Raw genomic sequence first — 27,111 nt, forward strand, 5'->3', positions numbered from 1 at the left:
ACATACTAAAAGTTAATTCAAAACATATAAAAGTAACTGCCCAGACCTAAATCCTATATACTTCACTTACCAAGCTTAGAGATAATTGTAGAAAAGGAAATGGAAAGGTTCAAAAATCAGAGGTAGAAGATGACTACAAGGAAAAAGTGTCTTCTGTACATAACAATAAAAAATTACTAGTACTACATCTCATTGGTCAATATCAGAATACTAGAGTAAGCAATACGAAGCTGAGCCATTTACCATGGAAGCACAATGGTGCCAAGTTGACAGGAGTAAGACCATGACCAAGTGGTGGGGGACACGGTGCCCATGACCTTATTTTATTTATCTGATTAACATTCAAAAGGACACGTATAACATAATAATAGAATAAAATAAAATAGTGTGAAATACAAACAGAGAAACAGAAGAGAAGGAAGCAAACTAACAGAAGAAAATTTTGTATTTTTTCATGTTCTTAATTCTGCATAGAGACCAAATTAGCATTTGTCCTTCTACTTTCTCAATGTTTTAAATCAAATCTTATGAGTTCTCTCCTACTTTATATAAACCAGAAAACTAGAAATATAAAGTTCATATACCCATATTGAATTTGTTTTTCTCATCATCACATAACTGCGAAGTGGTTTACAGTATTTCTTATATGTCTAAAATAAATATTTCATTTAATCTTGTACTTGTTAATATAGACACAAAATACTATGAGAATGTGCCATGGACTCATATCTTAGTGATATAGAATATGGGTGATAAGGACACAGAGCCAGTTTAATGAAGATATGCTGGGATCATACTGCCACAAAGATCAATCAAGAATAGTTGTGGTGATTTCCTGTTGACTTCTGAATTCCACTTCCATGAGTTATTTAAAATATAGCATTGGAAAAATGTTTCAGGAAATGAGTGCTGCATGATTCTTTTTTGTTCTTATTCAAGAAATTTATTGGAGTGGAAGATTCCAGGAGAGTGGCTGCCTCTTCCAGGGTGAAAGAAGAACAGCAGAAAACTGAACAGGTACAGTGTTTATATAGGGCTTCTTAGGGGCAGAGTTTTCCCAGGGAGAAGAGGGATTGGTTAGTTTAGTAGGTCAGGGGCAGAGAATGCTGATTTCAGAGCCAAACTGTGTTTCTCTCACTGGTCCTGTTTGTTTGTTTGTTTCCTTGACTCTAGTTTTGGGGCCAAGGAATATTTCTTTCACTGGCTCTGCTTCTAGGGCCAAAGTGTGTTTCTTTTGCACTGGTTTCAGAGTCAGAGTGTATGTCTTTGGTTCTGGATTTGGGGCTAAAGTGTTTTGTTCTCTGGATTGGGTCTCAGAGCTAGGCTGTGTTTCTTCTGCTGGCGCTGGTTGCAAAGCCAGGTTGAGTTTCTTTAACTAGGTCTGGTTTAAGAGCCAGCATGAATCTTTAAAAAAGTCATTCTCCAACATTTCGACATTTCTAAAACTGTTCTGCAGTTCTTTACAACCCAACTGGTGATATAATATAAAAAATATAAAATATTAAAATTTTATATATCATGTATATGTACCACCATTCATCCAGTATTGCTGATGTATATTTAATTTAATTTCATCTCTTAATTGCCATAAAAAATTTTGAATTGTGAACTGAGATGAAGCATGGATATATTGTTTTTACTGTTTTACTCATGATAAACTTCAACATCTATATCCTTCGTCTCTTTGGCAATATCCACATTAATACATGCTTAGATTGAGCCAGGAAAAAAAAAACTTAGTTTTATATTTCCCATTTTGTTTACACTTTCGACTTCCTATTAAGTCAGTTCTCTATAATCAAACATTTTCTTCATAAAAAGTGGTTTTGTTGCTGCTTCGTTTTCATTCATCTGAAAACGGCAACAATTTTCTGTGAGTTTTCAAGCATATTCTTACCAGGTGTGGAATCCTCGTTCAGTAAATTTTCTTTTCTTATTCCCTTTCATTCCTTTGTTTCTTTCCTTCCTTTCTTACTGCTGCTTCTGCAACCCTCCTGTTTTCCTCCTCATCCTTCTCTCATTTTTCTTTTCTCTTTCTTTTTTCTTATTGAAAATATGTTTTCATACAATATATTCAGATTATAGTTTCCCCTTCCTCAGTTCTTCCTTTTACTCTACTTAATCTTTGTGTTTCTTTGATTTTATTTTAACACAGTAGTCCTCTTTGAGTTCATTAAGCTCCTTTTTAATATTTAATTTTATAAAAAATAAGTACTTCAGCACTTGTACTTTCTAACATTTTCATTGTTTTAATATCTTCTTTGAAGGAGAAATAAATATAATTTTACTATTGTTCTTATCATTGACAGTTTATTGAAATTTTTTCTCTGCATCAGAGTTAATTATTTTAAGTATCTGCTTCTTCTTTGCCATCTGGGATATATTAAAGCTTCCAATTATGCTTCTATGTGTAGTCTTATGAGGGGTGTTAACTCATGAATAGTTTCTTATCTGAAAGACTTTATTTTATGTTCATTATGGTTGACATAAATTAGTTCAAAATAAAAAATCTATCACCTGTTTATTTTCCTCAATTTTTAGAGTATACCTCCATTTTTGGCTAAAAATGTCCTTTTTTGATTTTCATTTTTTCTTTCTTTTAACTTTTTAGAAATGGAAGTGAGACCCTATTGCCTATATAATCTCAAGTAACTAGATATCAAAAGCATGGACTCTATCTTGGCCCTAAGATGCCCTTCTGAACAATTTCTTCTTCCCAAATGTTGCCTCCCAATTTCAGCTGATTCCACAGAAATATCTTATAACGTCTTTAACTGAGAGTTGGGTTTGAGGTTACCATCCCTGCAATATTGTCAGTGAATATTCTCATGCTAGATGGCCATTATTAACTAAGTGCCTACATTTTTTTCAATAGTGCAGTGAATTTATAAGTGCCTACCTTTTATTTTTGAAAATAATTTATTTGGGGGAAAAAATGAAACCATATTGCTGCATGTCAAACCTCTTCTGTGGTTTTGCTCTGTAAATTCTTCCCCCGGTTCCCCCCCCCCGCAAAAAATTCATATTCACGTAGGAGAGAGCTCCTTGATAGTCATACATTGGAATTCTTCATCAAAAACAATGTGCACCTCTCCTCAGATTCTCTCCTGGTGCATTTTGTCTCATTTCTTTCCAGGAAGCATTTATAGTAAACTTCCTACTTGTTAATCTCCAGAGAAACTCCACTGTGATTTTCTCATGGAAGTCTAAAGAATAGTTTCTATGCATCTAATATATCTATCTTTCTATGTATAAAGTTTTTAAATCATAAAATGCTTTCAATAATAACCTATTGTAATTATTTTTATTTCAATTAATTTCAATTAATTGAAATGCAACTACTATGTATTTTCTAATATCATCCCACATCAATTTTAAAATGCACAGAAATTTTACCTATAGAATTTTACATTATCCACTTAATGTAAATTATATAGTTTATAAACTTTAATGTTCTCATTTTCATTTTCAGTGTGTTCAAAAACAGTAAAAAATAGTAAGGCAAGAAATATTAGGAAAAAAATATTTATTCTCTGAACAAATGCTATAAATAATCATCTGTGAATAATTAAGTGTAAAATATAAACCTCGATATAAAATAAGGTAAAATACAACTTATTTTTAGCAAGTCAAGCTTCTATTTCTTTTTGTTTTTATTGTATCTTCATATAAAATAGTCAGTAACTGTGAATCACTTTTGTTGTAATACTTAGCCATTTTTTTTGCAATATTGCTGTTGTTGAAATACTGTTTTTCCTTCATCACACCAAATACATTTATTACAGGATTCAGATTCTACTTCAGTTGTTTTCTCCATAAGGAAAATACACACTCATTTCTACTTAAGGAATTATTGATTTTGAAATAATATCATTAAAATATGCTTAATTTCTGCCCTCACACAATTTTCTCTTTAACACAATTATGAAATTTTCTCAAAAATATATTTAATAACTCTCTTTTACATCCTTGTTATAAAATTGTTTCATATTGCTAATAACAAAAATGTGAAATAGTAGCTTTATAATTTTTTTGATGAATTTAGTGTTAGGTTTTGTGTCAGGTGCTCTATTGCTCGTACCAACTTAAAATTTGTCACAGGCTCAGTAAATCATCCTCCATTGTACTCAACCAGAAATTATCAACTGGGGATGGATGGAAAACAAAATATATATTAGGTTTATTAGTAAAATAAGAGAAAGAAAGGAAAATGTTTCTAGAATTCTTCTTGTAAAAATAGAAAACATTTCAAGTGTGAATTTCTACAACTTGGAAAGAGCACAAATTGTTTTCTCTTTGTTATGTTATACACACTTTCTCACCAGTACCCCATAGCTGTCCTTCCAACATTAAAGTCATTGGAGGAGGACTGAGAAACCAAGGACAATGGCAATGAACATGAACTCTACAGCATGGATGGGCTCACTGTGAGCCTTGTCAGTTTGGTTGCTCACCTTCCTGGACTTAGGGGGAGCTGGGAGGACCTTGGACTTAACATAGTGAAGGGAACCCTGATGGCTCTTTGTCTTGGAGAGGGGTGGAGTGGGGGTATGGGTGGAAAGGAGGGGAGGGAAGGGGAAGGAGGAGGGGAAGAGATGGAAATCTTGAATAAAAAAATGAGAAAAAAAAGTCATTGGAGACAACATTTATATATTTTCTTACATTTTAGTAACTATACCTTTTATTCAGTTGAGCAGTCTCAACTATTTCCGTTAAAATCTTTGAAGGAATGCAAAACTAAAATGACCTTTTCACAGTCATACAAAAATATGTAGATGTATTCCTTCACTATGTTTAGTAAATTAATGTTACAGAAATGAGCTCCTTATAATTTGATATTTGCCAAATATCTCCCTTGATGTCTTACAGAAGAGTCTTGGGAAATACTTTTTATGCCACACTTTCAAGATGAGTAAAGGGTCAGCAAGAAAGATTCTTAAGGCAGCAAAATAAGGAGTCCCGGGTTTTATTCTTCTTCTTAAATTCTCAGGTATAGAGAGGTTGACTGAAGTTCAGGGAAGCTTTCATTATTTGTCCAGGAAACATTTGTTTCTATTGGTCACCAATAATTTGTTATTCATATTTTCATAGTTTTGACAAAAATATCACGGTAGGAGTATTATGATACAATAAGTACATTCTGTTAGACTATTAACACAGAATGAATGTGCAAGGGAATATGTATATGAAACACACACAAACATATTTAAATAAATGATATATGTCATCTCTAATACTAATTATGGTATTACGATATCTTATAAATTATGAAGCTCACAAAGTTCATTGCACACTGGGAACTATTTATCATTTCTACATATTTGAGTGAGATCTTCTACTTCCACATGAAGGCACAGAGCATTTCCAGCACAGACAACTCCCATATATTAGCTCCAACAAGGTTACTTTGCACCTTTGAAAAACTGAGTTAATATCATATCATCATTAGTCCTTTTTCTGTCCATTCCCCAGATTGATGTGATATTTCATGAGAATTTACTGTTAAGATATGGGTGGATAATTTGTGTTTTTGAGGAATGATGTGTTATTAGAATTATTAGATATAAGCAAGTTGGCAATTACATATGAAACATTGCAGATGTTGTAATGTAGCATAGCTTATCTCATATTCCACAGAAGTTGATGTGCTATAGCTGATTGTGAATTATACATAAAATACATGATATTATTTAAGCCATTTGGCCCTTTATAAAAAAGACAGGATAAAAACTCCCTATAAATTGATGAATTGAACATTGAGTAAAGAGAACAAGATGACAGTTAATTATATGCTAACAAATGGAACTACTAAATAGTTGTAACTATGCTCTACCTCCTCAATAATAAAAAATCAAATGCATATACTGTTGAATCATTAAGGTTGTATTATTGTTGACCTAGTGTTAGCGCTTGCCTATAATCCTAGCACTTGGGAGGAAGAGGCAGGCAGATCACTGTGAATTCAAGCCTAGCTACATCTTCAGAGTGAGATCCAGGACAGTCAAGGCTATGCAAAGAGACCATGTCCCCCCAAATAAACAAACAATAACAAAAAAAACCCAAAATTCCATTATTGCTTATCACATAAATAAGCTACATCTAAAATATTATAAATTTTGAAAATATTATGAAAGTGTGATGTCTTAGAAAATGATAAGTGATTTTTTGGCTTTTTTTCTCAATTTTTTTATTAAAGATTTCCATCTCAACCTCTCCTCCCCTTCCTTCCCTTCCCTCCCTTCCACCCATACCCCCACTGCCTCCCTCTCCAAGCCAAAGAGCCATCAGGGTTCCCTTCACTATGTTAAGTCCAAGGTCCTCCCAACTCCCCCTAAGTCCAGGAAGGTGATGAACCAAACTGACAAGGCTCACAGTGAGCCCATCCATGCTGTAGAGTCCAAGCCGATCGCCATTGTCCTTGGTTTCTCAGTCCTCCTCCACCTTCAGCCACATTCAGAGAGTCCGGTTTGGTCCCCTATTCCATCAGTCCCATTCCGACTGGACTTGGTGGTCTCCCGTTAGATCTGTCCCACCGTCTCAATGGGTAAACGCACTCCTCACGGTCCTGACTTCCTTGCTCATGATCTCCCTCCTTTTGCTCCTCATCATGACCTTGGGAGCTCAGTCCAGTGCTCCAATGTGGAGCTCTGTCATTTTCTCCATCTAACGCCAGGTGAAGGTTCTATGGTGATATGCAAGATATTCATGAGTATGGCAATAGGATCTGGACATTTCTGGCTTTCTCTCCTCAGCTGCCCAAGGAATGATAGCCTTTGCTGGAGAGGTTGTCGAGTAAGGGGTACACTCATCCATTGCTGATGGGAATGCAAGCTTGTGCAACTGCTTTGGAAAGCAGTGTGGTGGTTTCTCAGGAAATTCGGGATCAACCTACCCCAGGACCCAGCAATCCCACTGTTGGGAATTTACCCAAGAGATGCCCAATCATATTACAAAAGCATTTGTTCAACTATGTTTATAGCAGCATTATTTGTAATAGCCAGAACCTGGAAACAACGTAGATGCCCTTCAGTGGAAGAATGGTTGAAGAAAGTGTGGAATATATACATATTAGAGTACTACTCGGCGGTAAAAAACAATGACATCTTGAATTTTGCATGCAAATGGATGGAAATAGAAAACACCATCCTGAGTGAGGTAACCCAGGCCCAAAAAGATGAACATGGGATGTACTCACTCATAATTGGTTTCTAGCCATAAATAAAGGACATCGAGCCTATAATTCATGATCCTAGAGAAGCTAAATAAGAAGGTGAATCCAAAGAAAAACATATAGTTATTCTCCTGGATATTGGAAGTAGACAAGATTGCCAGACAAAAAATGGGAACTTCGGGGTGGGGTGGGATGGGGCGATGGGGAGAGAAAAGTGAGAAGTGGAGGATGGGGAGAGCTTGGGGGAATAGGATGGTTGGGATATAGGAAGGGTGGATATGGGAACAAGGAATTATATATCTTAATTAAGGGAGCCATTCTAGGGTTGGCAGAGACTTGACTCTAGAGGGGTTCCCAGGTGTCCAGGAAGATTTTTTTTTGGGTTTTTGAGACAGGGTATCTGTGTAGCTTTAGATCCTGTCCTGGAACCAACTCTGTAGACCAGGCTGGCTTCAAACTCAGAGCTCCACTTGCCTATGCCTCCCAAGTGCTGCGATTAAAGGCGTGTACCACAACTCCCTGGTGATAAGCGAGATTTTTTTATTGACATGTTGCTTTTGAAAATGAATTTGAAAATATGCATGAAAAAGCAAAAGTTACTCATATATTATAACTAGGAAGTTGTATTTCTTGTATTTCATCCCATTGAAATATTAAAAACATAGAGCAAAATATCTGTGATGACACTCCATAATTTGATGTGCTAGGGAATCAGGGCAACAAGAAAATAAATGGAAATTTTGGCTAAAAACCACTATGATTTAGCAGCAAAATTGGATATAGGAAAAGATACTGAGAGATATTTAAATTGAGTGAAGTAAACACGGACACTCCAGTTGGAAAGTATATATTTTTGAGAAAAAAATGAAAGGGAAAAATGAATGCACTGCACAGATTTTAGAAAAGATCACCTTGTGCTGAAGTGATACGACTGAGTTAACAACCAGGAAAGATGCCAGGACGTGGCTTGTTGTCGGACTAGGTTTTGATAAGTGAGTTATAGAACTATTTTTACAGAACCACAATTAGTTTTTCAGTAAAGAAAGAACACTTAAGATAGATTATGTTAGAAGATATACAAGATTCCCTCTTTAACCCAGATAAAAGTTATGACACATTGAAATAAGAGATGTGACCGTGGGTTTGTAAGGGATATCCAGACTCTAGATACACCTTCAGGTGAGAATAAGTAAGAGTTCAAACGTGATTCCAACTTCATTGTCTACAGTGACCTGCTTACGGGTGAGTCATTCATGTTGCAAATGGCCACAAAATAAAAGTGGGGCTGGCACTTGGTGAAGAGAGGAGCATGGAGAGGTAGAAGAATGAGAAAGAACAAAGGAATGAGTGCCACTAAAATGTATTATGCAAATGTGTGTAATTGTCCAGGATAAGAAAATAATGATATTAAAATGAACTTAGATAAGCTCATAACACATAGTTAATGAATTATGGACAATATGAAGAATTGTATCTGCCTTTGCTCATTTATATTAATCCTATTAGTGAACATTAATTGTAAAATTTGTGTAAAACTAAAGATTTATTATCTTTTAAATACTTTCCATTCTATCAACAAAATTCACAGTGGAAGTATAAAACTGACTCCCAGAATTTGTTCTTTCACTTGCAAGGCATGTGTGTGTGTGTGTGTGTGTGTGTGTGTGTATACACATGTGTAGATGTACATATATGTATTCACAATGAATCAATACTGTTTAATATGACTCTAAAATACAATGCTTAAGATTAAATTATTGAGATAATCTTTAGTGTGTATAGGCAACTGCACTTGAAACAAAGGAATGCAAATTCAAATTAAGCAGAACATACCAAATGATTCAAGGTCACACAGAAGACAAGAGCTCAATGGTTGCAAAATAAAGTTATAAAAATAAGACAATTTCATGGACACACTGTATACCGTTTACTTTTTAATACTGAGTAAGATCCCAACTCTGCAACCACTACCTGTGTTAGTTTAATAATACATTCGTTCAGACATTTTCATATTTATTTCATAAGTAGAACTATGAATTTTGCAAATAACATTGTTCATATAAAGTATGTATAATGATAAAGTACAAACCTGAATATAAGAATTAGGCAGAACCTACGAATTACAGGATGGTATTAAAGAAATTGCACTGATTTGTCAAACACTGTGCTAACATTTTCTACTGCACTGAAGCTAGGAGTTTAAACACATTTAATTTACTGCCTATATCTCCTGGATTGACTTTTGTGACTCTGAATTTCTTCTGAAATAGTATTTCATAAGCAATTTTAGCATGCTTGTAGTTCTTCTGGGAGAACACAGTTAAATACGGTATGCATAAGATAATTGTCTTCCTGTTAAAATAAGTATGAATAGATATATTATAATGTATTCATTTTCCTTTAGTAACTAAAAAATAATTAGGTTTACTTTAGTATAGCATATATGTAAATAATAATCATTTTCATATCCAAATTGCATCTACTAGATCACAATTAACTAATTTAATAAAGTTAGCTCTCTTGCTCAGACTAAAGTAATTTCTACATATAATACACAGCAGGAATAATATTTTGAAACTATCATGAAATCAGTGTTTTCAATAGCTATAAAACCAAAGAGAACTAAAAGCGAGCTCATTAAAAAGTTCTGTTTGAACAGCAAACTGCCCCATTTCCTACATTAAATATCCTTTAGGACTAAGTAATGCACTCAAAACCTGAAGTTTTGTTTAGAGCTTCATCATTTAGCAGACTGCTAAACGGCCACAATAATAACCTACTTTACAGAAAGACATCTCATTTCATATCAAACATTAAGTCAAATTTTATTTTTGATAAAAAATGTTCCCAAATATTTATTTCTAAATTTTAGATAAAGCTTTAGCAAATTAGAAAGTAGAACTAAATCTTTTGTAAACTATATGCAAGCTTACCTTCCTTTTAAAAATTGTAACTTTTGGTGGGGCAGTGGTGGCACACGCCTTTAATCCTAGCACTGGGGAGGCAGAGGCAGGCAGATCTCTATGAGTTCGAGGCCAGCCTGGTCTACAAGGGCTAGTTCCAGGACAGGCTCCAGAGCTACAGAGAAAACCTGTCTCAAAAAACAAACAAATAAACAAACAGAACAAAAAATGTAACTTTTAAAGTAGTTGTCATGATTTATCAAAGGGAGTAGATCTGGAGTAAACTGAACCATGCGTGTGAATACCTCTGTGAGGAAATATCTAGGAAGAGGAAAAAAAGTGCTCCCTTAAAGCGGATTAGGATTGCAGATTGGCCGAGATAAAAGAGACCCCATATACAGCACTGCTTGCATTTGAACCTCTCTTTTCTGTTGAACTGCAGCAACCACTGTTGTCGCTGCTGTTCTTCACTGAGAACATGCTGCAGAGGTCTCGGGTTCCAAAGTGGACTGACACTGAGCAGCAGACTAAGTCTCCTGAAGTATGCAGCCTCATGATCTGAGCAGCCCCTGGGCTCTGAGGCATAGAGTATGTACATGGTTATTTTTGGCTAACTCAGTCTCTATTATGTAAGCCAATCTGACAAATCCTTTTTTAAAATGTATATCCATTTCATCAGTTGTTGCTCCACAGAAGTCTGCTGAATACAGTAATTGATTATGTAAAATTAGACAGAAGGAATTTAAAATATCTGGCCATAATACAAGGAATAAACTTGAAAATTATTGTTTCATCTCAAGGGACCATTTTAATATTTAAAATGTTGTTGATGCAACATTAATACACTTCTTTCTTAATATGATACAGTCTTTTCTAATGTGATTAAATCTATACATCATAATAATAGGAAAACAATAACAGACACAGATGCATGACATTAAGATCTCTGACAATGGTGTTGACAGGAAAAGGCAAGCTAAAGGGAAATTATTAATATCACCTGATGGGATTTTTATGCCCTCATTTCTTTTGCTCATTATTAATCTTGGTACTTTAGGAGCTATAGTAAGTGCCATCAAGCTATGAAGTATATTATATACTATAACAATTATTTTGTAATTGAACCTATTCTACTTACATAGTCCAGCATAAAAGCATGCAAATCTTGATTGATTCTTTCTTCTCAGTTTTCAACATAACCCTATCACTTTCACTTTGGAGGGATTTCTTTGTAAATCACAAATGCTTTACCTTCTCTTATTTATCAATTTGTTTTCATTGTTGATAAGATTATTTGAAAACCTAGTAGGTTTACTATGAACATATCTGTGTTTATTCATGCAGAGGTTTCAATATGACTTAATAGTTTGTGTGAAATTAAATAACATTTTATGATATTTTTTTCTGAATGTAAGAACCAAAGGGAATGGAGGACCCCCAGAAAATAAGCCCTCCAAATCAACATGGAAAATTAAATATGAACTCACAGAGATTGAAGCAGCATGCACAGGTCTGCATGCATCTGCACCTGATACTCTGTGATTTTAGTATGGCTTCTAGCTTATTATTTTTTATGGGATTCCTGAGTGTGTGAAACAGGTTCTCACTCATGTGCCTTCTCTTGGGTTCTTTTCTTTCTGTTGGTCTGTTTTGTCTGATTTTAATAAGATAGTTTTGTTTTATATCATAATTTAATTTGTGATTTATAAATGAGGGAGAACCTGAATACAGTCGCCTGGGTAAAGGATAAGAATGGCACTCAAGTGAAACAAATCCCAGCAGAGTTGGTCTTGAAGTCCAAACTCTAGTATATGCTAGTCTGGTTTGGGAGGGGAAGAATCACTTTCCCTTCACATAGAGTGTAAGTGTAAATCAAAGTGCACTGATGGATTTGGGACAATTTTTTATTTGTTTTTGCTTTTTGTTTGTTTTTTTAATATGGATACAGACCTGGGTTGTTATGAGAGAAAGGAGGGGGCGAATCTTGGAGTTGTGGGGACAATGAATCTGATAAAATATGATTTATGAAGGAATTTTTAAAAACTTGTAAAACTCCAATTAATATGTACAGAATATTATTGTTTTTTAAAATTAAGAAAGTAGAAATTACTCGAAGAAAACATGCTAATTTTTCCCTAGTAATCATATAAATAAGTTTTTTAACAAATGAAATGATTGACCAGATTGTGTTGTTATCTTGCTCTATGGTTGTAATTATATAATTGGTATACTTGAATTCCTTCTTTAGTTTTTTATGTTATTTCAATTATTCTACAATAATGACTAAGTCTTCTTTGCGTTTTAAAGTACTAATTTAGTCATATTCAAATAAAGCCCACAAGAAAGTAAACACTTGGTTATGCTCACATTACAATGAAAATGCATGGGCACGGGAGACCATTTCCTAAGTATAACCCCAGTAGCACAGACAATAAGAGTTACAATAAGTAAATGGGAACTCCTGAAACTGAGAAATTTCTGTAAAGCAAAGGAAATAGTCAATAAGACAAAAAGACAACCTACTGAATGGGAGAAGATCTTCACCAACCCCACATCAGACAAAGGACTGAGGTCCACAATATATAAAGAACTCAAGAAGTTAGACATTAAAATTCTAAAGTGAAAAATTGTGTACTGAAATAAACAGAGAATTCTCAACAGAAGAATTTCAAGTGGTCAAAAGATGCTAAAGGACATGCTCAACTTCCTTAGCTATCAGGGAAAGCATTACTACTGGTGTGTATACATGTCATGTTAAGAATTTCAGTAAGAATTAATGCACCATATGAAATAAAGACAACTGTATTCTTCATTTTCCAAATTTCTTCCCTTTCTTTTTTTTTTTTTCTTTCCTCATGGTTTATTTTTTTTTATATTTAAAAATTTCCATCTCCTTCCCTCCTCCTCCCCCCTCCCTCCCCTCCTTCTCCTCTTTCTCTCCCCTCCTTCTCCCCCTTCCCTCCCCTCCCCTCCACCCATACCTCCCCTCCCTCCCTCTCAAGGCCAAGGAGCCATCAGGGTTCCCCACTCTATGCTAAGACCAAGGTCCTCCCAACTCCCCCCAGGTCCAGGAAGGTGATCGACCAAGCTGAGAAGGCTCCCACAGAGCCCGTCCATGAAGAACAATCAGAGCCCAGAGCCATTGTCCTTTGCTTCTCAGTCAGCCCCCGCTGTTGGCCACACTCAGAGAGACGGGTTTGGTCGCATGATCCATCAGTCCCATTCCAACTGGAGTTGGTGATCTCCCATTAGTTCTGTCCCACCGTCTCCATGAGTGAACGCACCCCTCTCGTTCCTGACTTTCTCCCTCATGTTCTCGCTCCTTCTGCTCCTCATCGGGACCTTGGGAGCTCAGTCCAGTGCTCCAATGTGGGGCTCAGTCACCTTCCCCATCTGTCGCCAGCTGGAGGTTCCCTCACGGTCCTGACTTTCTTTCTCATGTTCTCTCTCCTTCTGCTCCTCATCAGGACCTTGGGAGCTCAGTCCGGTGCTCCAAGGTGGGGCTCTGTCATTTTCTTCATCTATCGTCAGGTGGAGGTTCTTCTTATTATCTTCTCAAGGATCCCAAACTTATAGGCTCGATGTCCTTTAATCATGGCTAGAAACCGAATATGAGTGAGTACATCCCATGTTCATCTTTATGGGTCTGGGTTACCTCACTCAGAATAGTGTTTTCTATTTCCATCCATTTGCCTGCAAAATTCAAGATGTCATTGTTTTTTACCGCTGAGTAGTATTCTAGCATGTATATATTCCACAGTTTCTTCATCCATTCTTCCACTGAAGGGCATCTAGGCTGTCTCCAGGATCTGGCTATTACAAATAATGCTGCTATGAACATAGATGAGCATATGCTTTTGTTGTATGATTGGGCATCTCTTGGGTAGATTCCCAATAGTGGAATTGCTGGGTCCTGGGGTAGGTTGATCCCGAATTTCCTGAGAAACCGCCACACTGCTTTCCAAAGTGGTTGCACAAGTTTGCATTCCCACCAGCAATGGATGAGTGTGCCCCTTACCCCACAACCTCTCCAGCAAAGGTTATTATTGGTGTTTTGGATTTTAGCCAATCTGACAGGTGTAAGATGATATCTCAAAGTTGTTTTGATTTGCATTTCCCTGATAGCTAGGGAGGTTGAGCATGACCTTAAGTGTCTTTTGGCCATTCGAACTTCTTCTGTTGAGAATTCTCTGTTCAGTTCATCGCCCCATTTTTTAATTGGGTTAATTGGCATTTTACCGTCTAGTCTCTTGAGTTCCTTATATATTTTAGAGATCAGACCTTTGTCAGTTACAGGGTTGGTGAAGATCTTTTCCCAGTCAGTAGGCTGCCTTTGTGTCTTAGTGACAATGTCCTTTGCTTTACAGAAGCTGCTCAACTTCAGGAGGTCCCATTTATTCAATGTTGCCCTTAAAGTCTGTGCAGCTGGGGTTATGCATAGGAAACGGTTCCCTGTGCCCATTTGTTGTAGAGTACTTCCCACTTTCTCCTCTATCAATCTCAATGTGTTCAAATTAATATTGAGGTCTTTAATCCATTTGGACTTGAGTTTTGTGCATGGTGATAGATATGGATCTACTTTCATTCTTCTACAGGTTGACATCCAGTTATGCCAGCACCATTTGTTGAAGATGCCCTCTTTTTTCCATTGTGTACTTTTGGCTCCTTTATCAAAAATCAGGTGTTCATAGGTTTGTGGTTTAAGATCCGGGTCTTCTATACGATTCCATTGGTCAACTTCTCTGTTCTTATGCCAATACCAAGCCGTTTTCAATACTGTAGCTCTGTAATAGAGTTTGAAGTCAGGGATGGTAATGCCTCCAGAAGTACCTTTATTGTATAAGATTTTTTTGGCTATCCTGGGTTTCTTGTTTTTCCATATAAAGTTGATTATTGTCCTCTCAATCTCTGTGAAGAATTTTAATGGGACCTTGATTGGGATTGCATTGAATCTATAGATTGCTTTTGGTAGAATTGCCATTTTTACTATGTTGATCCTCCCAATCCACGAGCAGGGGAGATCCTTCCATTTTCTGGTATCCTCTTCAATTTCTTTCTTCAAAGACTTAAAGTTCTTGTCAAATAAATCCTTCACTTCCTTGGTTAGCGATACTCCCAGATATCTTATGCTATTTGTGGCTATTGTGAAAGGTGATACTTCTCTGATTTCCCTCTCTGCTTCCTTATCCTTTGTGTATAGGAGGGCGACTGATTTTTTGGAGTTGATCTTGTATCCTGCCACGTTACTGAAGGAGTTTATCAGCTGTAGGAGTTCTTTGGTGGAGTTTTTGGGGTCGCTTATGTATACTATCATATCATCTGCAAATAATGAAAGTTTAACTTCTTCCTTTCCAAATTGAATCCCCTTGATTCCCTTATGTTGTCTTATTGCTATTGCTAGAACTTCAAGCACTATGTTGAAGAGATAAGGAGAGAGTGGACAGCCTTGTCGTGTTCCTGAATTTAGTGGGATAGCCTTGAGTTTCTCTCCGTTTAATTTGATGTTAGCTGTCGGCTTGCTGTAAATAGCTTTTATTATATTTAGGAATCTTCGTTTCCTTCCTTCACATTCTGTCCTTCCTTTTTCTTTCTTCTTACAGGATCTCTCCACAGCTTCATCCTTAAATAATACTGAATAGACCTCTTGTGAGCAGGCATATTTTGCTACATTCTTCTTCTTAGTATCAGGCTAAATATTTTAGTGTCATTATATTTTCAGTTAGAGTTATACAGCTGTTTTTTCCTCCCATTTTTAATGGTTGTATAGAATAACAAATTTTGTGGGAAAAATAGGGAGCAAATTAATGGCCTGGAAGTTTTCTTTTATTTATAACTCAGGATTCTATACAACTTTGTCTCTTCTCAAAGATCTGGTTAATATTTTCTGACTTATTTCCCCAGGAGTATTCTAAATCAATATGTAAATGAAAATTTAATTTACTTCTTAGAGATAATGGGCTCAATAGTTCACATTTTTTATGACATTTATTATTATTTTATGCTGAAGTTTACATCCTTTATTGGAAAGTGTCTCTACGGAATCTAATTTGTAGTGAACTAGGTAGCAATTTTGATGAATAACAAGTTTTGTCACTAAAGTAAAATATATATATTTTTACATAAAATCTCAAGAGAAATGAGGCTATTACTCATATAAATAGATTTTATCTGATTATTGATAAAAATCAATTCAAATTCTATATAGATTTACAGAAAGCTAGAAAATATTTTACATTTTGTGAGAAAAAAATGAATATCTTGGCAAGAAACAGTACATATTTTGAAAGTTGTCAAAAGAAGTTACCCAAATGGATAGATTAATAAAGAATTAATTAATTATGAAAGAACTATTTCTTTAATTATGAAAGAATATTTATGAAATGGATGTGCTTTGTGTTCTAAATTTCATATAGAACCACAGAAAACAAGATATAAGTGGAGCAATTTCCTTGATACATCAAGGTCATAAATACTAAGTGATTGGAAGTACCTCAAGTGCTTAATTATGTGAACACTGAGATCAGAAACTCAACAGAATCACTTGATAAAAACCTACCACCTTCACAAAAAATGAGATGTTATTGACTAGCTCCATCCCGTCTCAGCTTCTGAGAATTACATAAACAGGAAAGGGATGCTGTAGTGTTAGAGAAAGGGTAACCAAATTGGAAGTTATGTTAGCAAACAGTATTTTAGAAAAGATAACCTTTTTTTTTTCTAAACATCTATGAACATATCATCCATAGTTTGGTGACTTTCCCATCCTTGTTCAGACAACCTTCTCTTTGCAGTCAGCAGAGATTAAGAGATAAATTAAAGTTCAAAGTGCCAAAAAAACAAAACAAAACAAAACAAAACCATTATTGCCTCTCAATGATAGCTAAGACATCTACATCAACAATCACTCCCCATGATGCAAGAGACTTTTCAGAACGAGGATGGAAAATATATATAAATAAATCTACAGAAATTCAAAAGTGTTATAATTTATAATAAACTGCATGCGAGAGAAAGATGACGTGACAGAACTCACATGGAGGTTTTTGTTGTTGTTGAGGAAAAGAGAGTGGAAAAGGGAGGGGAGGAGAGAGAGGAGACTGGTCTCTTGGGAGAGACACAAGAGAAGAGGAGAGAAAGAGTGAGATGGGATGTGGTTAGGGCCCTAATAAAAGAGAAAGTAGTGAATGTACACTGCAGGCCCACTTAGTGCCTATAGCTGAGGCTACATCCTCTCAGAGCCTCAAGGTCAGACCAGTACAGATGCCTGAATCCTAACAAAGGAAGTGTTCTGATTGCTGTTGTTAGAAGTGTCAGGAGTATCTATCACAGTAGCTCACTGTCCTGGTTGGTGATTTGACAACCTGAGAATAGCTGGGGAAGAGGGAAAGTCAATTGAGACAATAATTTCTTGCCTACAGGCAATCCTCTAATAAATGGTCTTAATTAATGATTTATGTAGTTAGGGCAAACTCATTGCAGGTGATGCCACTCCAGGATAGTTGGTCTTGGATAGTACAAAAAGCAGGCTTAGTGAACCATGGGTAGCAAGCTAGTAATCAGCACACTTCCATATCCTATGGTTTGTTTCTGGCTGGAATTTTTGTCCTGATATACCTCCATTCTGGAACTGAAGTGTAAGATGAAACAACCAAGTTTTTACCGAAGTTGCTTTTAGTGATGGTTTTATTATAGCTATTGAAATATAATCCAGACCCTGCAGTAGTTACCGACACAAAACCTGTGCAAGAGCAAGACAATTAAACTTTTCAGCACAGAGGAAGGAGTTCTCACATGTTCCCACACGCTTGCAAGCAGCTACCGGCAATACATAGCTGTTCAAGGAAGGAAATAGTCACTTTTCTTCAGGTGTGTGGCCAGGAGATGATTTTTTACTCTGATGTTCTCTGCTATCAAAAGTCAAAGCACCCTGAATAACCTTCTAAAGTTTCTTAAATCAATATATATATATATACATATATATTTTATAAATTGTTTTTCTTAGGTATATAATCACAGTACTACAAAGTTTACATAATATCAGGCATTATTTGACATACACATGTGTACACAAGTGAATTAATATCAAATAAATTCAAGGATAATTTTAAATAAATTTTAAAAATTATTTATTAGCCCACAAAATACATTTTTCATGCCTTCAATTATATAAATTTTATAATTTCTAAAAATTAAACTTTTGTGGCAATATCTCTTAATTCATAAGGTAATGAATAATAAAAGAAACTACAAACCTCTGTGGTCACTTTTTACAATAACTAATGTACTATGCAAAATATTTAGATATCCTAATGAATCCTCAGTACACATTTGAATAAATTTCTTGGAATAATACTGAGCTGAAGTTATAGATGTTTTTGGAGGTACATTTGTTTTTTGGTGTGTGTGTGACAAAGTTTCTCTGTAGCTTTGGAGCCTGTAGACCAGGCTGGCCTAGAACTCACAAAGATCCGTCTGCCTCTGCCTCCCCAGTACTGGAATTAAAGGCATGCTCCACCACTGCCCAGCTGGCACATTTGCTTTTTATGTTTAGGAGTGTTTAGCTATTTCACATTTAAAGAAAACAGGATCTGAACCTTTTCTTTTTAGTGTTTTAAGGTTATTATTCTGGGCAACCATTGATTTCTTACTTATAATTTTTTCCTAGAGTAGTACTCTGTTTTTTTTGTTTTGTTTTGTTTTGTTTGTTTGTTTGTTTGTTTGTTTTTGTACGCTGTTGGGAGCTATGAACTCCCCAGATCCTGAATTTCTGGTAAACAACTTGGAATGCTTGCACCTGCTCTGAGCACAAGACCCTCAGGAATTCCTGATGGCAGGGGATTGGTTTCTGGTGCATTTGGCTGGCGTGTGGCTATTTAAACTGTCCCTGGACAGAATAAGGGGGTGGGGGAACATTCCTGTTTCAAGGATGACCCATGACTCTGTCTGTGTGTCTTTGTGTGTTTAAATCTCCAGGCACTTGCCTGGCTAGCGAATGGTCCTGTAGTGCAGGCGCCACAATACATGAGTAGTACCGTGCAGTCACATAGTACAGGCGGGCGGTACAGTATGCAAGAAGGTATAATTAATATGATAAATGTAAGATTGACATTTTATAAGCAAGAAAGGGAGAATTACAAATGCCTATTGACTTACAGTACAAAATTACATAAAAAAAATTTAAAGCAACATACTTAAATAATAGACAACTTAAATAATAGACATTCAATTATGTGGTTTATCATTTAAAATTATTTAAATATTTGAATAGATCAATCAATATTATGTACATTATTTAATTAAAATAATGTAATGTAATCAAGATTTCACTTTTGCAATTGATACGCACTATACATACCTTTGCATTGATGTTATGATTTTTAAAGTTCATGTTTTCATTATTTTTATTCTTTTGATCTTATAAATGAGTGATATAAAACATTTGTCTTTTACATACCACCTATGCTTTTTGGAAAACGTCGACTTTACAAAGATTTTCTTCCCACATGAAACAATTCTTACATGGAAGTCTTGATGAAGGTTGCCTCTCAGGCCTAACATTCGTCAGTACCCTTCACTGTTGCCTCATGTCTTTACCATGAATTCATGAACATTTTGGGATATTTACACAACCCAATTACATTGATATGTACAATTCACCCCAATATTTAATTGAAATATTAAAAATTAGGTATAATGCTCCTAAATATTCATGATGATGAAAATGTGAAGCTACCTTATTTTTTTAAAGAAAAGTTTTAACCACTGTTTTGATTCTCAAAGAAGTTTTGAAATGTATCACTTTTGAGTTTTGAACCATTTTATTTTCCATACAATAAATTCCTTCATAAAACCATTGTAAAATGTTAAAAGTTCTCCTTTTAAAAAAATGTAACAAAATATAACCACGGAATACTTGACATTTAAAATTAAATTAATAGAATATTAAATATTTATAGAACTGTGTACATAAAAAGATTCATAAAATTCTATGCAATTTTGTAGACTTGACAAAAGAATGGCACAAAAATAGGAGAATTTTCCTTCATCTAAAATGAAAATATGTCTAATAGAAGATGTTAAGATTTCTGTCTTGTTCTTGCTTTCTCTCCATATGTCTGTAAGAAATTGATATGCTCTGTGTATGAGGTCTCTGCCAATCATGATAGCATAGAACTGAACCTGGCTTCTCCAGCACAGTATGCGGTTTCATGAAATACTGTGCAGTGTGGAGTAAAGATGCTTGCGTTCAGTGCAATGCCACAGAGGCTTGAGTAGTACATCTTTTATAGACTCGTGGTTTCCTGCTGCATCCCCTTGACTTGCTCTATGGGAAGAGCTTGCACTTCGCAAAGGTCAACTGTGCCTGCTCAGTCTGTACATTATTTCTTTTACTAAAATTTAAAAGGTAAATAGATTACAGATCTTTAAATTTGTTTTACAAAAAAAATAAAAGTGGCATGAAACATTTTATGAGCTCATTCTTTATAACAGCAATTATTTCATACTTCCAACCATGGGGAACTCTATTAACAAATTAACAACCATTCTCCTAAATATGACCACCTAGCCATATTTAATTTTGTGTACACAGCTGGTTAGTTAGTTTGAAGGATATGATATATACAGTTCAGTCTAAACACTTCGACTGAATAGTGCATAATCACAACGAATAAAAGATCTGATGCATAGTCAATTATTCTAAATTGTGTTTTGAACAAGGACCACTTTATTACTACTGTACAGGAAATAAAAATTTTACTACTAGTTCATGGAGTCAGTTTGTTTACTTCTGCTGATCTTCTCCTTTGATATTTAATACAAATGACTGTACATTTTGAAAATGACACTTTCATGAATATTTTGATGTTTTAAATATATTTGATAAAATACTTTTGCTCCCATCCACACCGCTTTTGTACAATACAGTTTCCACTCCTGCATGGATCTGTGAGGTGGGAGAGGAGGAGAGTCATAAAGACACCTCGTTTAGGAATTTTTTACCTCGAAGTCTCTCCTCTGAACATTGTCCTGTTGTGGCTCTGAGGTCTAACATTCATTCATCTGCTGTAAGACTATGCTTCTCTGATGAGCAAGGCACTTGTCTATGGTTTTAGCAATGTGTTATTAGGAGTCATTCTATTGTTAGGTTCATTTGCATAAGAATGACAATAGGATTTTTCCCTGAGTTGATGATCTATCTAGTCTTAGATTCTTACCCTCTTTAGCAGTGTTGTTAGGGTCCAGGAGAAGTCCCATAAAAGATTGCCATCCACATACTCTGCGTTAGAATCTTCTTAATGATTAGTCCTTTGACCGGTTTTTCATGTTCTCTTAGGCATTAGTGTGTTTTTGTTTTGGAAAATCACTTTTCAGATCACTTGTTTTGACATGCAGTGGATATTTTCTGTTTACTTTCCCCTGTTATGTATTCTGGATATCAATTACATTTTATACAATTAATTTAAAAATATTTTTCCCAATTTAAAAGTCTTAATTTTCTTTATGGTTTCCTTTGCTGAAAGGAATCTTTTTAGTCAAGTTGAATCTCTTTTGAAGAATACCATCTGCTTCTTGTGAGTTTCGTTTCTTATCTAAATCTACAACTAACAGAAATAGCACAACAACAAAACAAACAAGAGAAAACCATATTGTCTTCTGCTTGTGCCCTGCTCAAAGTTTTATCCATTCACGTTTTACATTTAAAATGGTAATTCATTTTTACCAATTGTCTTACACAATAGTCAGATGGTGTTTGCTTCACTTTTCTACACTTTTTCTGCTTTTTAGCTTTGGCAGTGTGGGAGGCTTTTATCTCAGTTTTCAAGCATTCACTGTATCATAGAAGTGAAAGCAGGGCAGAGACCATGGTGATGAGTATGTGTCCCTTCTACAATGAAAATCATAAGACACTGATGAAAGATAATGATGAATATAAATGCTGTTTTCAGACACTAGTTAAAAATCTATTTATTTAGCCGGTTAGTAATGCCTCTCACCTTTAATCTTAGCACTCAACGGGCAGAGATAGGTAGAGCTCTGTGATTTCAAGGACAGCCTGGTCTGAAGAGTGCATTCCAAGACAGTGAGGTCTGTTACACGGAGAAATCTTGTCTCACAAAACAAAGTTAAACAAACAAACAAACAAACAAACAAAAATGCATCTACATGCTGATTTTTGCATTTCAGTAGTTGGAGCAGTAAAAAAAAATAATGTGTTCTCATTTCAAATGCAAATCTGTAATATTAATTATGTGTCAATTTAAAATTTAAGTGATGTATTTTTTAAAAAATAAATGTAAGCAAAAAATACTTCCTGCGTGCATGTCATTGTGGAACTCTGTAAATGACTACAGAATAAAATATAGTTTCTAAAGGTGTCTGGTAGTGTTCCTCATACTGTGATCTTTTGTTTTTCAATTTACATAGAGCTTAATACGTTAATCTGAATCAAGATAAAAATATTAAAACAAAATTTTATAATGATCTCCTTTCTGGAAGATAATCAAATACTGTTTCATTCCTTCACAAAGTTCAAGTCTAGAGAGTTTCCTGCTGTTAAGTAGTAATAAACTAACTGTGAGATTCAAGTAGAATGCCACGGGAAGATAAGCATATTCTGAAAAATTTTAACTCAGAAATTTAAATCTAGCACTTTATTATAGCTATTAGCCCATGTTCAGTTAATATGTTTGTTACTTATGTAATCTGAAATCTACTACAATATGAGACATAGGTATTGTGTTTATTTCTACATTGGGATGATCCAAAATTACTTTCATACAACTAAATGCAACTAGAGGCCAGTGGAATTATGCATGAATCTTTAGGTCATTTGTGCTCCTGGCGTCTTGGAAACATCAAATGATCATGTTGTCACACATCTCTTGCAGGATCTGCACTCAAAATTTTTTGTTGAATTTAAATGTGCTACATGGCCTTGAGAGGGAGGGAGGGGAGGTATGGGTGGAGGGGAGGGGAGGGAAGGGGGAGAAGGAGGGGAGAGAAAGGGGAGAAGGAGGGGAGGGAGGGGGGAGGAGGAGGGAAGGAGATGGAAATTTTTAAATATAAAAAAAATAAACCATGAGGAAAAAAAAAAAAAAAAAAAAAAAAAACAAAAAAAAAAAAAAAAAAATGTGCTACATGGTCACATTGTAACATTTTGATGAAATATTGTTTGGAATAAGTTGGTACTTTGTATGTCATAAAACAAATGACTGACAAAATGATTTGTTTCTAAACATTCAATTTATTGTATTAGAGTAAATCTTTAAAAAAATTCCCATCCATAATAACATTATTCAATTTATATAAAAATAAAACTGAAGTTAAAAAAAGAAAGTAGCAACTGGGATATAGTTAAGGAGATAAAGTGCTTGAGACCAGAAGCATAAGTTCAAGTCTCTAGCAGCCACATGAGAGTTATTTTATTGGTACAAGTGTTCTGTTTACATGGACATTTGTGGAACATTTCTGATTGGTTTTCAGATAGGTCCAAAGAGCATCAGATACTCTGTAACCCAGATGACTGTTATATGCTGTATATGCTGTAAATCAAACTCTTGTCCTCTATTGAGTCTTATTCAACAAAATGATCCAAGATAATATTCATCTACTGGTGAAAGATAAGGCTTTATTTCACTTTCAGTTTTAAGAAGGCGTGTTTGATTTTTTTTTCCTGAGGAAGAATAGAAAATGAACTTTTAGGGCAAAGTTTAAGCATCTGCATTCTCAAAAATTCAAACTTTATATTTCTAAAAATTAATTATATCGAGTATAAAATAAATTGTTCAGAAAAACAGCATCTTGTGTCGATAATTAAATTTATTTCTGTTGTTACACTTCAATGAGCGGCAAAATGCACTTTATCTGAATGCCATGTCTGTGTAAGTACAGTGCTGTTGTATGTCAGGTCATGGTGATTCTAAGTTATTTCTTAAGTTATTATTCTAAGTTATTCAATAGCTTTAACCTAGAGTCAGGCTCTAGCTTGTCTTTACAAAATGAATTATTCTCAATTGCAGTGTAATGAATTAAAACAGATTTAGGGACTAAAACCACAAAATTGTTTTCATTTTAGAGTTAAGGTAAGAAAACTAAAATCAAGACATTCATGTAGTGGGAATCTTTCTTATTTTCACATATAAAGTAAGGACAATAAGATGGATATGTTAACTGTACTGATATAACAATTGTACATTATATATACATATTCAAATACGAAAAGGTTTAGTATTTACACAAATTATGTGACTAAACATTTTCAGATTTTATAAACTGCCATGATAGGTCATTACATACTATGTGCATCAATTAAATTATCACAACGATTGTCATTGTATAATTATGTATAGTTAAAATGATAACCAAAAATATAATAGGATTATTCTTTTGACCAGAATCCAGAAAGTATGACTACAACCTACAATATCAATTTTTATACATATCTTTTCACATATATACATTCTACCTTTACACAATTGTCCCATCTTTGCCCTCATTTTCAGGGCTATGAAATGCTTTTGACTTTTATGTTATCTTTTTTTTTGTTAATTGTGTTTTCTGTCTTATGTAATTACCAGATAAATTTTATTATTTTAATGATTTCACATGTATTATGTAGGAGTATATTCATGGAAAAGCAGGTTCTCAAGGAGACCATAAGAGGATGGCTAATCTTGTAGAACATGAGCTAGGATTTTGAGCCTCTGAAAATGACCATTGAAAAATCAAACTCATCCTTTGAAAGAGTAGGACTTATTCTTAATTACTTAGTGATCACTTCAGATCCCTGCTTTTTTTATTTTCTTGAAAATTTTAGACACAGTTTTGGATGTCTTCAAAGAAAAATTTCTTCCCATAATTTTCATTGCTGTCATAGTGCTGACTACCGTCATGGTTTCTTCTCCATTCTCTTTTGTGGAGACACAGAACTGACTTAGAGTGCAGGCTCCTCCTGGGACAGATGAGACGAACCTGGGAAACGGTTGCTCGGCAAACCGAGCATAGATGAAAGCAAACTTTCTCTACCCATTTCTCAAACGTTCTGTCAGAATCTGTACCCTGGATAAGGAAGTGGCCTCTGATCTCAGTTCTTCACGCTCTACCAGTTACAAAGAAGTGCTTTGCTTCTGTATACTTTTTGCCTTGTTTCTATGTACTTCTTTTCATTTTTATTATTGTTATTAATTGAGGTATTGTTTCTTGCAAGGAGAGGCAAGAGTTTCTCATGATCATTTGTGTGAATAAAGGGGGGGGGGGTTCAGAGTTGAGGTAATACTTTTTAGTCTGTATAAAAAGCCATACAAAATAAAGCTTGTTATGCAGTTGTTCACACTCTGCATCCCGTTTCCTGATTTGTGTGAGACCCTTCCCCAGGGGCCCCAACGCACTAGACGTTGACACTCTTTAATCCATTTTTGTCTTGGTTTCTGATAGAACTATTCTTTTATATTTTTAAATTTTATCTTATATTTTTGAGATCCCTCCCTCTCTTTCTTTCTTACCCACCCTTTCTCTTTTTCAAATTCATGGCTTACTCTTCCATTAAATGTTGTTGTATTTATGCCTTTTCTTTTATCTTTATTGATATCCATTTTAGACTATTCATTGAATTTTCGTGATTTTAATATTTAATTACTATTGTCCCATTGTTATTCCTTAGCTACTTTTCCCCTTCTTTCTTTAAATTCAATGTCATTTCCAATAAGTTTATGATAAACTTCTGCCTTATTTCTCACCTTTGTGTTCACTATGCATAACCTGTCTAGATTTGAAATTTCATCTTTCCTCTTATTAAGATTATTTTGGATTCCAGTTGGAAAGTAATATTAAAACATGATGCACATGTTATAAATCTCATCCAGACTCTGAATTTAAGCAATTATTGATGTTATTATAACACCATTGAATTCATTTTTGTTCGTTTCTTTGTGTTTTTTAAATGTGTCCTCTTCTTGGACTTCAGAGTCATTGTCACTACTTGGCTCATACTTTATCTGCCTATCTTTACATTAATAATAACTATGTAGTTAGCTAGACATTTCTTTAATTTGGTAGTCTATTTCTACTTTCTAAGAGCACAATTATGTCAGTTGTATCTGGTAAACAATGGGTGAAAGAATCTTCTTTAGGACGTACAGTGTTTACCTTTAATCATATAATGTTATTTATTAGAATTTATTTTTCAATTCAACCATATGTTGCAATAAACTAGAGACAAATGTGTTAGGATGTACAACAAGTAATGTACTCTCCATTTTGATCTTTCTGAACACCTTGTGTGTATTATTATTTTTTGACATTACTGACCTTTACGTCACCAAAACTCTCTGAGAGAGTAATAATATGTTCATATGAAAATCACTTATGCAACAGGATTTTGGGGGTTCTAAAATGGGAATAATATCTCATTCTGCAATAATACATTATCTATTATTTTCCCTTCAAGATATAATGCTTACCATTTCCAAATACATATTTTAAACATAACAAGAACAATATAATAATCAGAAAAATGGGAGAAAATAAACCCAATTTTTAGTATTTTTTTTCCATTTTAGATATAAAATCTAGTTTAGCTTGTGTAGAGGCATCTGAAAAGCTATGAATATATGAAAAGCTCCTGTTATAGTCTAAACACATCAGGAGTCCCAAATATAAAAAACTTACTTTATTGTCACTACTGCAACATATTAAGCGACTTTCTCATATAAATATTGTCAATATTAAGCTATCTAAGATTCCTATTTTACTTATGTCTTACCTGTGCTGAAATATACTGCCTTTCTTTTATTTACATTTATTATTTTTAGATAACACTGTTAAATACTTGGTGTTCACCAAATTCATTGGTTGTCATTTTTAATATTCTTTTATTTATACACAGTGAGACACCATAGTTTTCTAATATCTTTTAGTAAATTTTATAGTGAAACTCTCTTGAAGACAGATAATTTATTTTGTCTAATTCAAAATGACATCAATAATGACAGCGATAGTATAGCAATAATCAAACATCATTGTAGTATAAATGGGTGG

The sequence above is a fragment of the Arvicola amphibius genome, chromosome 9 (genome assembly GCF_903992535.2).
Source record: "Arvicola amphibius chromosome 9, mArvAmp1.2, whole genome shotgun sequence".
In the NCBI taxonomy this organism is placed as follows: domain Eukaryota; kingdom Metazoa; phylum Chordata; class Mammalia; order Rodentia; family Cricetidae; genus Arvicola; species Arvicola amphibius.